An 18245-nucleotide genomic window follows, 5' to 3' on the forward strand; every position below is an offset into this window, starting at 1 on the left:
TTGTTCATTCATTCAACAAATACTTACAAAGTGCCTGTCCGCCAGGCTTGTTTCATGTGCTAGTCCGAGCCACCACCATCTCTCCCCAGACTTCTACAGCCTGGTCTTCCTGCCTCTGTTTTTGTTCGTTGCAATTCAGGCTCGCTTCTTCAGGAGTAAAACAGATGATACTGCTCTCCTGCTCAGAACTCTTTCTTGGCTTCCCATCTTAATCTGGGTAAAACCCAGACTCCTAAGGCAACATACAAAATCCTACCCAGTCCAGCCCCTGCCACTCCTCCCCTAGCCACTCCAGCCATCTTTGGGGTTTTCCAACTCCAGAGCCCATTCCAACCTCAGGGCCTTTGCAATAGCTGTTCCCTCTGCTTGGAATATTCTTCCCTTGTCCTGCATGGCTGACTCCTTCATATCATTCCAATCTCAGCTTCAGTGTCATCTGCACAGGGAGCCTGCCTTGACCTCTCAGACTACAGTAACCACCCAGTTATTTGCTGTCATTCACCCCACTGGTTTAATTCTCTGCATAATTTTATTTATTTGTTATTTGCTTCTCTCCACTGGAATAAAAGTTCCAAGAGAGGCCGGGCGCGGTGGCTCAGGCCTGTAATCCTAGCACTCTGGGAGGCCGAGGCAAGTGGATCACCTGAGGTCAGGAGTTTGAGACCAGCCTGGCCAACATGGTGAAACCACCTCTCTACTAAAAATACAAAAATTAGCTGGGCGTGGTGGTGCATGCCTGTAATCCCAGCTACTCGGGAGGCTGAGGCAGGAGAATCGCTTGAACCCGGGGGGTGGAGGTTGCAGTGAGCTGAGATTGTACCACTTCACTCCAGCCTGGGCAAAAGAATGAAACTCTGTCAAAAAAAAAAAAAAAAGTTCCAAGAGGGTAGGATTTTTGTCTTGTTTGTTTGCTGCTATATTCTCAGAACCTGGCACATAATAGATTCTCAATAAGAATCACTGTTTGATGATCAATTGAATGAATGAATTGAGGAATGTATCTATCAAAGTAGTTAAACCCAGTAAAAAGCTTAGGGTTTTTCAAATCTACCTGGTGGGGGAGCTGTTTGGATTCTAAGTTATGAAATTGCCCTGAGGTCACAGCATTTTCTTGTTATGGCAGATTAAATCACCTGCCTTAGTCCTCACTTCCTAGAGACATTAATTCAACAGCTGATGAGGAACTGATGGAGCATCTACTAAGACTGGCCACTGTAGAAAATCCTGGACTAACTCTGTGTCTCCCTTGTCATTCCATACTGGATCATGCAGGATGGAATTTCTTGAGCAAGAGTTTCATCCATAGGGGCCCACATACCTAGCACAGGGCCGGCCCTGGGAAGTGCCCAGCAGGTGGATACTTGTCAGTTGCTCATCAGGTCCCAGGTGAGGGACCAGAGCCAAGGCTGCATGAATCGATCTGGAAGGCCTAGGGGAGGTGGCCCCTTCCTCCCAGAGCCCCGTCTGCTCTTTCCCACTCTGAGCAGGCCAGTGGGGGGACAGGGGAAGGAGAACCTCATCACCTCCCTCTTGATGCTCCTGTTTCATTTTATCCCCTTTGATCCTCACAACACTGTGAGATACTTTATTATTTCTTCCATTTTATTTATATTTTTACGTTTTTAAAGGTGGGGTCTCACGGCATCACTCTGGCTGGAGTACTGGTGGCTGTTCACAGGCACGCTTGTAGCTCACTGTAGTCTTGAACTCCTGGGCTCACGAGATCCTCCCACCTCAGCCTCCTGAGTAGCTAGGACTATAAGGACCTACTATACTTCCTCCATTTTAAATGTGAATATGTGGAAGTTCAGAGAGTTGAAGGAATGGGCCCAAAGTCCCAAGGCAGGTAAGTGTCAGAGCCAGAGTTGGAGCTCCGGCCCCTGTGGTGACAGAGGCCTTGCACTCTCAGAGCCTCTCTGAGACAGGGAAAGGAGTCCCTACCTGGCATCTAGTTTAGAACCCAGGAGTTAAGAGAAAGGGGTGCATTGAAGGTCTTCTAAACTCACTGTTGTGTTTGAAAGAAGACACTGGAGTCAGAGCGTAAGAAAATGGGTTGGGGACCAGAGCTGAGATACCAGAGTGTGCCCTGGGGAAAGGGAATAGAGGGCAGATGCAGCAAGAGGCGGCAGGCGGTCCTCTGTCAAGGCTGCTGCTGTTCCTGTTCTCCAGTGCCCCTCCTGAAGGGAGGGAATCCCAGGACTTGAGGGTTTTAGAGCCTCTGACTTACAGATGTGGAAACTGAAGCCCAAGAAAGGTAAATGATTTCCCCAGTGTCACATAATGAGTAGGAAAACGAGGTCTACAACACCGACTCCTGAGGCCCAGGTCAGTACCTCTCTGCTGTCCCCCAAGCCTTGATTTATACAGAGGAAATGACAGAAATGTAGGTATGCCCCCTGAGAATAATCCAGACTCGGTGGGGGGTAGAGAGGAGCTGGCAGGGGTGAGATGGGGGTGGTGTGGGGTAAGGGCAGAGAAAATGGAACACTGCCTTGAGAAGAGGACTTGGAGGAACTCCAGCGAAGAACTAAGTGTTCTGTGAAACCAGCCGTCTCTCAGCAGTCAGCAATCAAACCACACCCTGAGTCAGCCCGGGATTCCACTGCCTTGGTCTCTCTGGGCCTCTCTCCATGGCTGGCTGGGTGTTCTTCAGTACTGTCAGTGGGGCTGCAGGGGAGGAAACAGAAGAGGCTAGGAATTGTGGTCCTAACCCGCTGTGAACCGGTGGAGGGTGAGGGGAAATGGTTTTGAAGGAAGATAGTTATGTGGCAGCCAGTTATGTTTTCTCATTTATTCCTTCAAAATAAAGAGATTTGATCAAGGTAGGCCCCCATTCCTGCCAGCTGCAGTGGGTGGGCACGGTGGAGCTCCAGTTGCTGCATTCCAAGTTGCATGTGCCGTCAGCTGCTGTTCCAGAGAGCCTGGGCCCCCTGATGTTCACCTGCATCTCAGCGAGTGCGTCACTGGCAGCGGCTCCCATGATGTGCAGAAGCAGGTGCAAACTAATGCTCCCGTCTTTGATCTGCTGGCCAGTTATGAGTGCCAGTGAGTACCCTGGCTGGGCCTGGTTGCTGGGGTGATGGGATTGTTACTATGGCCTCCCAGTGACTAATCCCCAGAGAGACAACAACAGGCTCCTTTCGAGGAAATGAGGGTCATTTTTGCATCATTTTGCCCTGACTCTTGCTGCTTCTGAAAGCCGAGCTCTCTGGCCAAGGCGACTGACCCCTGTGGGTGACGAAAAGCCCTCAGTCTGAGGCTTAGGCCATCTGGTGCTGACGCAGCTGCAGGGTGTTGTCTTCCCTGTTAGTCAGGGCAAGCCTGGTGCCTGGTGATCTTCCTTCTCCAGCTAGTGGCCTCGGCTCTCCTCTTCTGTGCTTTCCTTTTCCTCAGGAACTTTCGCTTTCCTCAGCAAGGCCATATCACAGTGCAGGATTTCTCTTTTCACTGTGGCGAGCAGGCTTCCTTTTTGAACCTAAGCCAGTTTCAGGTATTAGGGTCACTGCTCTGTCAGGGGTGGCAAGATGGCCCCCCCCCGCCTCTTTCTCGTTCATCCCTGGTTCAGTGAGGATGACTCCTCCAGCCCCAGTTTCAGGCCTGACTCTATTGGGAGCACCCCTCCTGAGCACCCCAGCCAGCACTGGCACCTGCCCTTTGCCCTCCTGAGTTCACTCAGCCACAGACTTCTTCCATCCCAACAGCCAGATGAAGGTCAGACCCAGGCTGTCATGACAGTGCTGCCCGAGAAGTTCTGCAGGGCAGGGTTGGGGCCCAGGAGAGGCCTCCTCACTGGCCATGGTGGCGGCCCCTCCCTCACCATCCTGCTGTTATCCAAGGAGGCGTAAAGGGTGACATCAGAGACCTGGGAAGCCCTCATCCTACCCACCAAACTCCAATTCTGTTCTCAAATCTCCCAGAAGATGCTTGGTGGATTGTGAAAGCCTGGGCTTCCTTGTTTTTGCTGCTCTATTTTGACTACAGCAGTCCCCATGGCAAGACCTCTCATGGGCAGAAGAGCAGAATGGAGAGTGGCTCTGGTGGTGGCAGGCCAGTACAGGGAGGGTTTTTCTTTGCACACATGGGGCAGGGTGTGTACATTGAGATAGAATGGCATGTTGGGAATCTGTGCACCTTTCAGAGTGTCTGTTTGTAAAGAGTACAGAGCCCCAGTTTGGATGTGAATGTCTGTATGAGCGTCAGGAGGAGAATGGGATTCGAGAGATGTGCTCTGACCTGTTCACTGATGCATCATGATGAGCTAAAAGTAAGAAATCCCTCCCTGAATGTCAAAATGGCCAGGAAATCCTTGCTGTATTTCCGTAATTGGGTTTGTCAGAAGTGAATTTCTTGTGAGGCTGATCTACAGGAGCAGAGGCAGAGAACAGCAGGTGAGAATCAAAAACAAAGAATTGGCCTTGACAGCAGCTTGTCTTCTCCCTCTCTCCCTCCTCTCCCCTTGTTCTTTGCCCCCTCTTCTGCCTCCTCACCTCCAGCTGAAGTACTGAAGTTACTAGAGTACAACCAGGGCTGTCAGCTTGGGGCATATCTTGAAATGGACTTTCTGAAGTATTTTCTGGGTTTCAAGCATGAAACAGCTGGTGTTTTAGTCGGGGTATAGATTTGGCATCTGTAAGAGAAGTTAATAGTGGCTTAAACAAGTCAGTAGCTTATTTCTTCCTCATATAGAGCACTCAGTAGACTAGTGTGATGGTCCGTATGATTAGGGGCCCACACCTTCTTGGTGCTCTGACATTTTCAAGACACACCATCCCTCACATGGCCCCAGATGGCAGTGCCAGCTCCCACTGCCGTGTCCACAATCTGGTGAGCAGGAAGGCAGGAGGGAAGGTCCAGCCTGGAAGTCACATGCACCACTTCCATGGATCTTACCAGCCAGGCCCTCGTCATCTGCCACAGATCTCAGCCAAAGAGGCTCAGAAATCGTGTGTTGAGCTAAATGGACGCATGCTCAGCTAAAAAGCCCATTTCTATGTAAGAGGGAAAGACTAGGTTTTGGGAGATAGGAACTTCACTTCTCGCAATCGGCCATCTTCTTATTTTTACCAGGTCCTAATCACTGAGGTTCTGGAAAGTGCCAGCTGCATGGGCACTAACATCTGGGGACACAGGGATGAATTAGATAGAGCGTCTGCTCCTAAACTGTTGGGAGTCCACCCTCTCAGGTGGTATGTATGCCACCTAAAATCAACAGACCTTCCTTTACATATATCCAAATCATTTTTTTCTGTTAGCAACTTACGTGGCTAATTTTATAAGAAAAGGAAGTAACCATTAATAATGAGAATTTTATTCTAAATGTTCTCACTAACTTGGTAAGTTTGTTTGCTGATCCCTGTATCATCTCTTAGGACCACACACATCACCCAAAATGAAGACACTTCATTAGGAAACAAGCCCACAAGCTTTGCAGTTGCATTACCCAGAGCAAGAATTTACTAGAAAGATAACTTTTTAATTGAAGGGGACTGGGGAGGAAGAAAACACTTAATAGAGACCAAAAAAAATGGAGCAATGGCGGGAGGGAGGGAGCCACACTTAGAAGGGAGCAGGAATGGGGAAGTGGAGAGGGGAGGCCCAAGTTTGGCGTCCTGCCTGTTCCACCACTGTGCTTACGCGTGGCAGGTCCTCCTTGTGCCGGTCAACCTGGTTAAGTGTCGCGATTCTACCCAGCCTCATGCCCTCCTTTCCCACAAAGCCTTTCCAGTCTTTGTGTCTCTCCTCGAGTCAGACCCACACTGTTTAGCTCTTACATTGCTCCTTTAGGAGACTCCTCCTCTCACCCACACTAAGCTTTTTAAGGGCTGAGGCCTCCATCACAGCAGAGTGGATCATGTTTTTTGTTTTTTGTTTTTTGTTTTTGAGAGGGAATCTCGCTCTGTCGCCCAGGCTGGAGTGCAGTGGCACGATCTTGGCTCACTGCAAGCTCCGCCTCCCGGGTTCACACCTTTCTTCTGCCTCAGCCTCCCGAGTAGCTGGGACTACAGGTGCCAGCCACCACGCCTGGCTAATTTTTTTATTTTTTTGTTTTGTTTTGTTTTTAGTAGAGATGGGGTTTCACCGTGTTAGCCAGGATGGTCTCGATCTGCTGACCTTGTGATCCGCCGACCTTGTGATCCGCCCACCTTGGCGTCCCAAAGTGCTGGGATTACAGGCGTGAGCCACCGTGCCCGGCCTGGAGCATGTTACATTCTAGAGTGGCTCACGACAGGCAGACCTATTGTTTCTGTAGCACAGCCTGGTTTTGGAGTTGAATGTGGACATGGGGTTTGAGATGGGCAGCTTCCCTTCAGTCAGTCCCATGCTCAACCTCCTGGCAAGCCCACAGGCCCCAGCAATGAGCCTTTAGGGTCAGGTTACACTGGGACAAGTTGGTAAGGGCTCCCCAAGCAACCCAGTCCCATCACACCAGAAAATAAAATTCCCCTCTTTTAAAAGCCACTCATAGAACATAGTAGTGGTTCTGCTTCAGACCCTCAAGTGTTTGTGTGTGCGTGTGTGTGTGTGTGTGTGTGTGTTTTAAAGTTAAAAAAAAAAAAAAAAAAAATCAGATTATCATCCTCGCCCCCTTAATCTGTTCCAAATGAGAACACTTAGGACGAAAACTCCCAAGAACCCACTCTGTTAAGAAAATTGGTTTCTGCTGTGGAGTGGGTCAGGGTGGGGAATGGAGTTAGGAAAATATATGGAACCTGACAGAAGAGATTCGGTTTGTGTTTGGAAAAGGATTCGGGTTGTTTTCAAGTTTTGAGTTACAGCCTGGGTGTGTTTGAAGAAGTGGGGTCGTACAGCACAGCCTCTGTGGGCTTCTCATTCAGCTCCTCCTGCCTGCCCAGCCCTTGTTAGAGATGCCTTGCTTGGCAGGCTGGCTGGGAAACCTTCTTCATAAATAACTCCACAGGGGATACAGGAGTGATAACAGACGTTTTAAGTGGAAGCCGAGCTGCCTTAAGAACTTAGGAAAGGGCCCGGCACGAGTCTCGCCCCAGGATGCTCCTCACTAAGCAAGGAAACGCTCTTAAAGCTTTCAGTTTGGTTACTCTAATTTTATTATTTCTCTAACCTCTCTAACCAGCAGAGTGATTGAGGCTCTGATTGTGAGTCCTGTTTTTATTTTTCACACTATTTTTATACTTTGAAGCTGTGGTTTTAAAATATACACTCAAAAATGTTGGCTCGGCACCCGTGAGGCCCAGGAGGTTGTCCAGATGCACTGGGTCTGGGGCTGCTCCCAGCAGCCTTTCCGTGCCCCCGCCCCCACCACTGGCCTTTGGGGACGGATGGAATGGGCAGGAGTTGCTGTAAGAGACTGGTCCAACCACAGGCAAGCTTCTGGCCAAATAGTTTAAATTCAACTCTGAGAAACTAGCAGGAATCTTGTTCTGGTGGCTTCCCAAGCACACACTCAGGGATCAGAACCTGTAGAAGCAGAATTCCCAGTTTCAGATAAAATGTTCATTCATCTCCAATATGCAGTGCTGGTCCCCATCACCCTTCCATCCGTGCTGAAAGTGTGTACAGCACGGTACTTAGGGAAAAACAGTGCCAGCAAAGTGGATTCATCTATTTCTGTCACCACCATTTGCTGGAAATGGTTGTCATGTTCATGGTACTGTAGAACTCGGAGATGGGTGCAAGAAATCTTCCAAAGCACTGACCTTCCTGTGTTCTTCTCCAGCCAGTTCTAACCCCGCCCTCTATCCTCTTGCTTTTTTCCCCCAGGCTCCTCCCTTCCCTTCTTTTCTCCCAATCCAGAATAGATCTAGGAATCTGAAATTTCCACCTTGGCTACAAACAGCACTGAGTCTCTTTGAACAGCCTTGTCCATAAATCTTAGATTGTTTTTCATCTTTGAAAAAGTTACTTCTGGCCCAGGACAGTGGCTCACGCCTGTAATCGCAGCACTTTGAGAGGCCGAGGTGGGCGGATCACCTGAGGTCGGGAGTTTGAGACCAGCCTGACCAACATGGAGAAACCCCGTCTCTACTAAAAATACAAAATTAGCCAGGCGTGGTGGTGCATGCCTGTAATCCCAGCTACTTGGGAGGCTGAAGCAAGAGAATCGCTTGAACCTGGGGGAGTGGAGGTTGCAGTGAGCCGAGATCATGCCATTTCACTCCAGCCTGGGCAAAAAAGCAAAACTCCATCTCAAAAAAAAATCAAAACAATAGGCAGGCATTAGTGGCACGCACCTGTAATCCCACCTACTTGGGAGGCTGAGGCAGGAGAATTGCTGGAACCCAGGAGGCAGAGGTTGCAGTGAGCCGAGATTGTGCCATTGCAGTCCAGCCTGGGTGACAGAGCAAGACTCTGTCTCAAAAAAAACAAGCACAAACCAGGCAACATGGCGAAACCCCATCTCTACTAAAAATACAAAAAATAGCTGGGCATGATGGTGCATGCCTGTAGTCCCAGCTACTCAGGAAGCTGAGGTAGGAGAATTGCTTGAGCCCAGGAGGTGGAGGTTGCAATGAGCCGAGATTGGACCACTGCACTCCAGCCTGGGTGACACAGCAAGACCCCTTCTCAAAAAAAAAAGAAATGCACAAATTTATTTCAGGCAAATGGTAACAGAAAGAAAGCAGGGGTGGCAATAATAATATTAGGCAAACAAATTTAAGACAAAAAGTATGAAGATGGACAGGAAGAGAAGCATTGGATAATGATAAAAGTTATCCACAAAATAACAGGCATGACCCTTTACATATCAGGTAAAATAGCATCCAAATTTACCAAAAAACACTCTACAAAATATTAGATAAAAGTTATTAAAATACAACCATAGTAGGATACTTTTCCTTTCTCAGAATGTAAACGGTCAAGCCAACCAAAGATGAATGAGGCCTTAAAGGATTTAAATACCGGACTTAAAAGTTTGTATAGGTATAAACCTTGTACTCTGACAGAAAATAAACATCCATTTCAAACAGCTACATAACATTTACAAAAACTGATCATATTTCATGTTACCAAAAAAATTTCCATTTCATAAAGCAATCTTCCTAGGCCACATTCTGACCAAATTGCAAGTACACTAGAAATATAAAACAAAAATATAACAACAAATTACCACTTAGATATTTAAGCACAGTCTTCTAAATACGTTATGCCAATGACAACACAAAAATTAAAGACTCCTTAGAGGCCCATACAGAGGAAAACACAATCAAGATTTCAGTAGATGAACCTCTCTTCAGAGGAAGTACTCGCATTGTACCTCCCGGGCTCAAGTGATCCTCCCACCTCAGCCTCCCAAGTAGCTGGGACTTCAGGCAATATATTAGGCAATTAAGTTTTTATGAATAATGTACGAGGAAGTCTTTAAAAATAGGTAAATGAAGATAATAGAAAAAGAGGCCAAAGATAAAAACCGAGCACTCTGTAGAAGAAAAAAGATGTGAACAGTACACGCATGAAAAACATGCTCATCCTCACTAATAAAAAAAGAAATACCAATTAGAACATCAGCACCCTGTCATTTCCCTGTATCTTACTGGCACAGAATAAAAAGATTGCTCTTGGCCAGGTGTGGTGGCTCACACTTGTAATCCCACACTTTGAGAGGCCAAGGCTGGAGGATCACTTGAGTTCAGGAGTTCAAGACCAGCTGGGTGTGGTGGCGGGCACTTGTAATCCCAGCTACTTGGGATGCTGATGCAGGAGAATTGCTCGAACCCGGGAGGCATAGGCTGCAGTGAGCTGAGATCATTCCACCGTACTCCAGCCTGGACGACAGAGTGAGACTCCACCTAAAAAAAAAAAAAAAAAAAAAAAAAAAAATTGCTGTCACTGGGGGTGAGAGCTGTGAAGGAACAGGCATGATCATACCAGGTGGAACTATAAATTGGTACATTTTTAGAGAGAGTTTAATGGTATCTGTAGAAATTTAGATGTTTGTGCCAATTGAGCCAGCAATTCCCTTTTAGGAAATTTATCCTGTAGGAATATTTGCACAAGGGCACAAAGATATATGTATAAGGTATTCCTTTCAACAATGTTTATAACAGGAAAAGGAATAACCTAAATATTCATCAAAGGATTACTTAAGTAAATGTTAATACCTCCACATACTATGCAGCAGTTAAAAATGGAGTAAATCGGTATGAACCCACATGCAAAGGCATCCGTGATATATTGTTAACTGAAAAAAGCAGGTCAGAACAGAACATCTGGAATGATTCCACTGTCAGCTATAGTAAGTTATTATTATTTTCTGTAACTCTGTAATTTGTTTAAGTCTAGAAAGCTCCATGTTATGACTTACTGCCTATAGGGCCTCTGCTGCCTACAGGGGCCTGGCAAGGAGCATAAATGCATGAACTGGCAGGACGTGCAGTCAGAGTAGGGTGGACTGGCAGGGAGCAGACAGTCATGTACTATCTCAGTTGTAGCCAATGGTTGTGATTCCTGACCTTGCCAGGTTTCCCTGGCCAGCATTCATGGATCAAGACTCAGGAGCAGTAGCTCTGAGTTTAGTAGTCTTGAGTAGTCTTGAGTTTCAGTAGTCTTGAGTTTCAGCCCCAAGACAGCCTTTTCTGGCCCTCTAGCAAGGGCAGTAGTAGTGACCCCTATCAATATCACTTTGGGTCCTCTTCAGCAAGTGCTGGGTGAACCTGGAGCTTTTAGTTGATGGCAGTTTCACTGCCCCTCTCCCCTTGACATGGTGAAATGGGCTCCATCATGTCACTCTGAAACTGACAGCAATTGACATTAAGATTTTTTTTAACACCATAGAACTTACGGACTGTGTTTCATTTTGGCCTGGTTCCTTAGTGCTCCAGGAGGTTCACTTTCCACCACAGAACCTCCAGAATCTTGAGGAGGCTTCACACAGGCCAAGTTACCCACAGTCCCAATGTGAGCCCTGTGTAGAGTTACTCTTTTGAGTCCTAACCTTTTTGGCAGGGGGAAGGGGCCAAAACAGCCTCAGCTGTACTGGAGGAGAACAGCTGGAAATAAACAGCCAGTGGACGAGAAAACTTGAGGGTTGATATCCTCCAGTTGCCAAGTTCTATCCTACTTAGCAAAGTCTCTGTGCTGCTTCACTCTTCATTTCTAAAAGTGACCTTCAACTTGATTTCCCCCTGGCCCTCAGTGTAAATATTGGCCTGGTCATTGAGGTCGTCCAAAGAATGATTTGGTCTCTTGAGTAAGGTTGCCAGATTTAGCAAATAAAAATACAGGACACCCAGTTAAATGAATTTCAGATAAATAACAAATAATTTTTTATTTTTATTTTTTTATTTTTTTTTATTTTTTTTTTTGAGACGGAGTTTCACTCTTGTTGCCTGGGCTGGAATGCAATGGCACGATCTCGGCTCACCACAACCTCCGCCTCCCAGGCTCAAGCGATTCTCCCACCTCAGCCTCCCGAGTAGCTGGGATTACAGGGGCCCACCACCACACCTGGCTAATTTTGTATTTTTAGTAGAGACGGGGTTTCTCTATGTTGGTCAGGCTGGTCTCGAACTCCCAACCTCAGGTGATCCACCCCTCAGCCTCCCAAAGTGCTGGGATTACAGGCATGAGCCACCACACCTGGCCAACAAATAATTTTTTTTTAGTATAAGTATGCCCCATGCTATATTTGGGAATACTTATACTAAAAGGTTATTTATTGTTTACCTGAAATTCAAACCTACTCAGTGTCTCGTATTTAATCCTGTAAGCCTGCTCCATGGGCCACCGGGGCTCTCCCTTTCTAAGGGAGGCACCTGAAAGTGTGAGGATCAAGAGCAGTAGGAGGTGTCAGTAATAACTCTAATAAGACTGTCCAGGGCATGACACGTCACCTCAGCCCCAGAGCCTACTGAACCCCCAACTCCTGCTTTTCTGTACCTCCCCTTCCTCCCACTGGCTTCTCTGCTTCTGAGCTGCCTGCCTCTGGACTTTCTTTCTTTCAGTCTGTGACTTTCCCCTACCCTCAGCTCTCCTCTTTTTTCCTCATTTTGCTCTTACTGATCCGTAACACGTAATTGAAGTTTACATATTTGAGTGTTGGTTGTAATTACTAAATAAGGTTTTATGTTGCTTGCTGTAATTTAAATAGCAGGGGAATTTAACTTTTTGTGTGTGTTTCATTTTGCTTTTGATAGGTGGCCTTAAGTTCATTTTTAGCCATGTGAATCACTGACCTTCACCTTGAGCTGAGAGAAAGGCCTTCCGTATCTGGAATGAACTCATGCACATCTTCCTAGGACAGATGCCAACGGAGGAAGTGGGGAGTGGGATAGATTGAGGTGGCGGAGTGAAGGGAGACGTCACTAGGTTGACCCATTCAAAAGAGAAGGAGACTCAGAAGCCTCCTGTGCTGCCCCAAAGCCCAGCCTTTTGGAATTGGGCCCTGCTGGCCCGGGAGAAGCCCCTTCTCTCCTCTTTATGATTGATTGCCTGACTCCTTTCCAGTGAGAAGCAGCCTGTCATAGGGAGGCGCAGGGTTTGGGGTTAGAGACAAGCGCCCCAGGGGCCTTGTGCCTTCCCTCTCTGCCTCTCCCAGTGGGAGCAGACATTTGAAGGAAACTCCACTCTGGCCCTTCCCGAAACAGGTAGTCTGGACAACTTTCTGACGTCCCCCTGTGTTAGAAGCTTCTGGTTTCTAGTTGCTGCCTTCAAGGACTCTGATGTCTGTTTTCTCTCCCATTCTCTCTGTCTGCCTTTGTTTTTCCATCCCCCGTCTCCACCCACCAACAGAGGGACCTCTACCCATCTACCAGATGGGAGGCGTTTTCCCATCTGGGAAGAAAACTTTGAAGGACAGTTCCCATCTTGGAGAGAGAATACTGATCTGGGAATCAGGGAGTCCTCTCTATCCTGAATTATTTGGCTCTACTCTCTTGGCTTCAGTTTCTGTATAAAATGAAGGTGATTTTGTTTGTATTAAAATATGAATAAAAATGAATGTTGGCCAGGTGTAGTGGCTTGCACCTATAATCCCAGCATTTGGGGAGGCTGAGGTAGAAGGATCACTTGAGCCCAGGAGGTCATGACCAGCCTAGGCAACGTAGTGAGATTTCATCTGTACAAAAAAGAAGAAAATTAGCTGGGCTTGATGGTACACACCTGTGGTCCCAGCTACTCAAGAGTCTGAGGGAGGAGGATCACTTGAGCCTGGGAGGTTGAGACCAGCCTGGGCAACGTAACATACTCTGTCTGTATGAAAAAAAAAAAATTTTTTTTTTCCAATTAGCCAGGAATGGTAGCATGCGCCTGTGGTTCCAGCTACTTCGGAGGCTGAGGTAGGAGGATCACTTGAGCCCACTAGGAGGTCGAGGCTGCAGTGAGCCATGATCATGCCCCTGCACTTCAGCCTATATAACAGACTCAAAAAAATAAATAAATACAATGTCAAAAAGTGAGCAAGGTTCTATCCCCAATCCAAATGCTAACTGGTTTAAAAAAAAAAAAAAAGTAGAAGAGAGACAAGGTCTCACTGTGCTGCTCAGGCTGGTCTCAAACTCCTGTGCTCAAGTGATAACTCCCATCTTGGCCTCCCAAAGTGCTGGGATTACAGGCATGAGCCACTGCACCCAGACGTAAGCGGGGTTTTTTTTTTTTTTTAATGCTGGAAAACTAGAAACTTGCTGTTTGTTAGAGAAGCCTTTTCTTCACCAAGTTAAGAGGACCTTACCACTTCATTTTGGGTGGAGTATTTTTATTCCTTCTATCTTGGATTCATGAACATCCAGGTGTTCTTTCTTACCTCTTCTTACAGGCAGGGGAGAATTTAAAAGAGCCTGAAAGAATAGTTATGTGCCCCTTGACATTTCAGCAAATGTTTCAGTAGAAAGGAGATTGGCTCTTTCAGTAGGTCACCTAATGGTCTGTGACTGAGCTGAGGTGTCTTCTTGACCCTGTAAAGGAGGCAGCTACATGAGTTTGAGGGCTACACGTGTCAAATGGCTGTAGTTGCCCAAAGAATTTTGGATTAGATCTCTCACCTTTGATGGGAATGAAATAACAAAGCCTCACCCACCCAGGGCCTGTTGCCTTTTGCTGAGCAAAGTCCTGTCAGCCGTTTAGTACAGACAGAGGCTTCACCCCAGCTGGAAACCCAATAATGAGTGAGGCCTAAAAATCTGAGCTTCCCGGAGTGTGTGGGAAACCAAATATTAGAGGCCACAGCATTCCCCGACACCAATACTTGGATGGAGCTTGTGCATTCCCTTGGTTACAGCCATTTGGGGCTCCAAAAGGCAGGAGAGGTTTAGCCAGAGCCTCCTCTCAGCAGTTCTGGGGGGCCTAATCCCTTGTCACCTTGAAGTCCTATTTAATCCTTCACCTTCACAGCAGTGAAAAACAATGAAAGTCAGCCACACCCATAGAAATTCATGTCAGGGAAAGAAGGCAGGAACAGGATCAAAGCCTCTTGTAACCCAAGAATTCCTCAGCAGCTCCAGTCCCTTAATAATTATGGTTTGGAGATTTGCCAGAAAGCAAAACTACTTAGCATGCCATATTTAACAATGAACAGTTTTCTGTGTTCATAATAGTCACTGTGCAGAGCAAATAGGCACCTTGAACAAAGAGTAGGATATTTATACGTGTATATAAAATAACCCGTACCTACCTTAAACCTAAATATGTTTTCAGAGAAGAATGTGGCACGTCCCTCTGCTCTCGTACTTGCTTTATGAGTAAGTTGGAGAAAAGGTACATACTCTGCCCCCATCCCCACCTCCCCAGGTTTTTAAAACAGAAATATTTGTTTAACCCAGAATTTCCCAAACTTATTAAATAGTTAACACTCTTTAGTTTCCAGCTGGAGTAAAGCTGCTTTGGTTGGTTTTGAAGTTGGGAGTGTTTTATGTTGTTTTAAATATCTACTAACATTCCAAAAAGCCAGTGTCCCCAGAAAAACTTTTTGGGAAGTGATGACCAAAGAGTGCAGGAAACAAGGATGTAGACCAGTGGGAGGACCGAGAAAACAAGTCCCAAGCCCTGAGGGGAGATGAACAAGTTTGCTGGAGGCCCAGGTCTCTGCATCAGGTTTAAGGAACCTTGGATCCAGGTTCTCCATGTCAGTGTGTGTTCAGTTAGACTTTATCCAACAAACATTTGTCATTGGGGGAAATTAGAGAAGAATGGCTGCTTGGAGGAAAGTTCATTACAGCCAAACCTTAAAGTATGGGCAGAATTTCAAGAGGAAAAGATGAGAAAGATGGAGAACATTCCAGAAAGACATGGGTGGCAGAGTATGAGGCCTGCTCAGGAAAGGAATGTTAGTGTGGTACAAGCATCGAGTGCGTGAGTAGGGTGGGATGAGATGAAGCGGGATGACACAAAGGACCTTTGGATCAAATAGGATTCTTTCAGATGCAAGTGACAGAATGTCCAATGCAGCCCACTTCAGCATAAGGGAGGCATATTGGATCATGTAACTGAGAATTCCAAGGCTAAGACTGGCTTAAGACATGACATAATTCAAGGACTCAAACAGTGTCCCAGGGACCTGGTTTCTTGCCATTTCTCCCTTCTGCTCCTAGGTTGGTTCTGTTTTCAATCAGCTCATACTTTTCTTGGAGTTTAAGATGGCCACAGCAGCTCTAGCCTTTACATCTTCATTTATTCAAGTCCTGTGTCAGTACAATCCCTTTGCATTTTATTGGCTCTAGTTGGGGTCCAGGCCTATCCCTGATCTAATCTCAGGGGCCAGATGCCAATGAGGGCATCATATTCCTGGCCTCTGAGATTAGTTCAGGGATAGGCCTGGAACCTATCTGGAGCAGGTACCCATGCCTGGAGTTGAGGGTAGGGTTAGCCCCACCCAAACCACATGGACTAAAAGGTGTGGAGGGGCTGGGTCTCTGGAGGGAGACTAGGGACAGCTATCCAAAGGAGGGTGAATGGAAGGTGGGCAGCAAAAACAACAGATGTCTGCTAAAACATCTTTGCTAGGCCAAAGAATCTGGATATCATTTACATCAGAGAACCAGTAAAGATTTTTGAACAAATAAGCAGCGTGATCAGAGCTACACATTAACATTAATTCAGCTACAGTTTAATAGCTGCCATGTACTTGGCACATGGTAGGTACTTAACATAATTACATATTGAATGAGTGAATGCAAAAAGAGAGATGGGTAGCTTGGGAGAGGAGAGAGAAATTAAAGGTGGGCAGCATTTTTAGGCCATCGTAGCAGTTTGGAAGGGGAGCTAGCAAAGGGAATAACGAAGACCCATCAAGAAAACCAAGAGGTTCCATTGTCATGAAACCCACATAAGGAAAAACTATCAAGGGGGCAGGTTTGGTCACCCATGCCAAACACTGTTGAAAGGTCAGGTTAAGGACGATAAGGATTGAGAAAATGTCATGAGTGAGAGTTGAGAGAGAAGATTCAGTAGTGGGAGGTTAGAGCCACCTTTAAGGAGTTTAGAAGTAAGTAGGAGGTAGGCAAAGGGCCCAAGTGTTGACCACTCTGCTGCATCATCTGTCTTCTTATCCTCCCCAATTCAAACTCAGCAAAAAAGGTGCTCCTTCCCCTGCACACATCCTACACACAGCACCTTATACCTCCCCCATGACCTCTATCCAGCCACGATTCCCTTTCCTCCCAGGCATCTTCAGGTTCTCCTTCTCTACCTCCAGTGGCTCCTTCTCATACAAATATTTTTTTTTTCCAGTGGAAAATAACTTTTATTGAGACCCCACCAACTGCAAAATCTGTTCCTGGCATTAAGCTCCTTCTTCCTTTGCAATTTGGTCTTTCTTGAGTGGTCCCATGAATGTTTTCTTCTCCTCCATGGTCTGGAAGCGGCCATGGCCAAACTTGGAGGTGGTGTCAAGGAACTTAAGGTCAATCTTCTCCAGAGCCCGCCGCTTCGTCTGCACCAGCAAGGACTTGCGGAGGGTGAGCACCCGCTTATTGGTTCCCACCACACAGCCTTTCAGCATAACAAAGTCATTGGTCACTTCACCATAGTAGACAAAGCTACCCAGAGGGTTGATGCTCTTGTCAGACAGGTCATAGTCAGTAGAGGCACTGTTCTTGATCAGCTTGCCATCCTTGATAAGGTAGCCCTGGCCAATCTTATAGATCTTCTTGTTGATCTCAGTGCGGTGATGGTAGCCTTTCTGCCCAGCGCGTGCCACAGAGAAGGCTACACGAGCAGGATGCCATGCCCCAATACAGGCTACCTTGCGCAGGCCTCGGTGGGTCTTGCAGGGGAGCTTCTTGGTTGCCAACGACTGGTGACTCCTTTATAGCCTTTGCCCTTGGTCACCCCCATGACGTCGATCATCTCATCCTGTCCAAACACTTGGTTCACAGGTACCTGCTGCTCGAGCCTCTCACGGGCCCAGTCCAACTTCTCGGCCACGGTGCCTCCGTTCACCTGGATCTCCATCAGGTGGGCCTTCTTCTGGCCCAGAGGAAGCAGGCGCATCTGGGTGTGGGCAGTAACACGGATGACTTGGCAATACTTCTTCATGCTGCTGAAGTCCTTCTCCAGCTGCTTCTTGCCATCCTCATCCTGCCATTTCTTGCAGTACTTGGTAAAGGCCTTCTTCTTAGATTTATGCCAATTCTTATAGAAACGCCTCTTGCATTCATCACTGATGTGCTCAGCGAAGACAGTCTTGAAGGTCCGGAGGCCTCGAGGGGTTTCCACGTAGCCCACAATGCTCACAGACACCATGGGTGGCATCTCCACAATGGTCACAGCCTCCACCACCTCTTTCTTGTTCACCTTGGATCCTGGCCTGTCGACTTCCCGCACAATGTGAGTCATTGCCAGCCTTGTATCCCAAGACGGCTGTGAGGTGGACCGGCTTGGACGGGTCATCCTTAGGGAAGCTCTTCACCTTCCCACAATGCCTGCTGCTGTGCTTCCAAGGCAGGAAGCCGAGGGACCCATGTCTGGGAGCGGAGAACTTTCTGTGAGACATCACGCCATCAAATCCCGCCAGTAGAGAGCTCATACAAATATTTACATCATTCCCCTGCCCTAAAACCACATCTTCTAGACCCTGATCTGTCTTCAAGCCAATGTTTCAAAAGAGTCATTAGAGAAGCTTTGACTCTGAGGGGGACGGAAGTTTGAGCTTATGCTGAATGTCCTTGTAGAAGTCAAGATTATCAAGAATGTCAAGTCAAGAAGTCAAGAATGAGTGGTTAGGGAGTAAGATGGAGAGACAGGGAAAAGATTGGAACAGTTTATATAGAGGATCAGTTAGGAGTCACCAGAATAGGAAGAAAAGAATTACCAGGGGACATGGAGAGTCCAGCTGA

The 18245-nt window shown here is 47.1% G+C and overlaps 1 protein-coding gene and 1 pseudogene across 17 annotated transcripts in view; one reads left to right on the forward strand and one right to left on the reverse strand.

Moving 5' to 3' along the window:
- The window catches only part of THADA (THADA armadillo repeat containing), a 369177-nt gene that overhangs the window by 328571 nt on the left and 22361 nt on the right, over positions 1-18245 (forward strand). The window lies entirely within an intron of this gene.
- Positions 16625-17922, reverse strand: LOC129462669 (large ribosomal subunit protein uL3-like; annotated as a pseudogene).

This window comes from Symphalangus syndactylus, chromosome 14 (assembly GCF_028878055.3).
Source record: "Symphalangus syndactylus isolate Jambi chromosome 14, NHGRI_mSymSyn1-v2.1_pri, whole genome shotgun sequence".
NCBI classification, from domain to species: Eukaryota; Metazoa; Chordata; class Mammalia; order Primates; family Hylobatidae; genus Symphalangus; species Symphalangus syndactylus.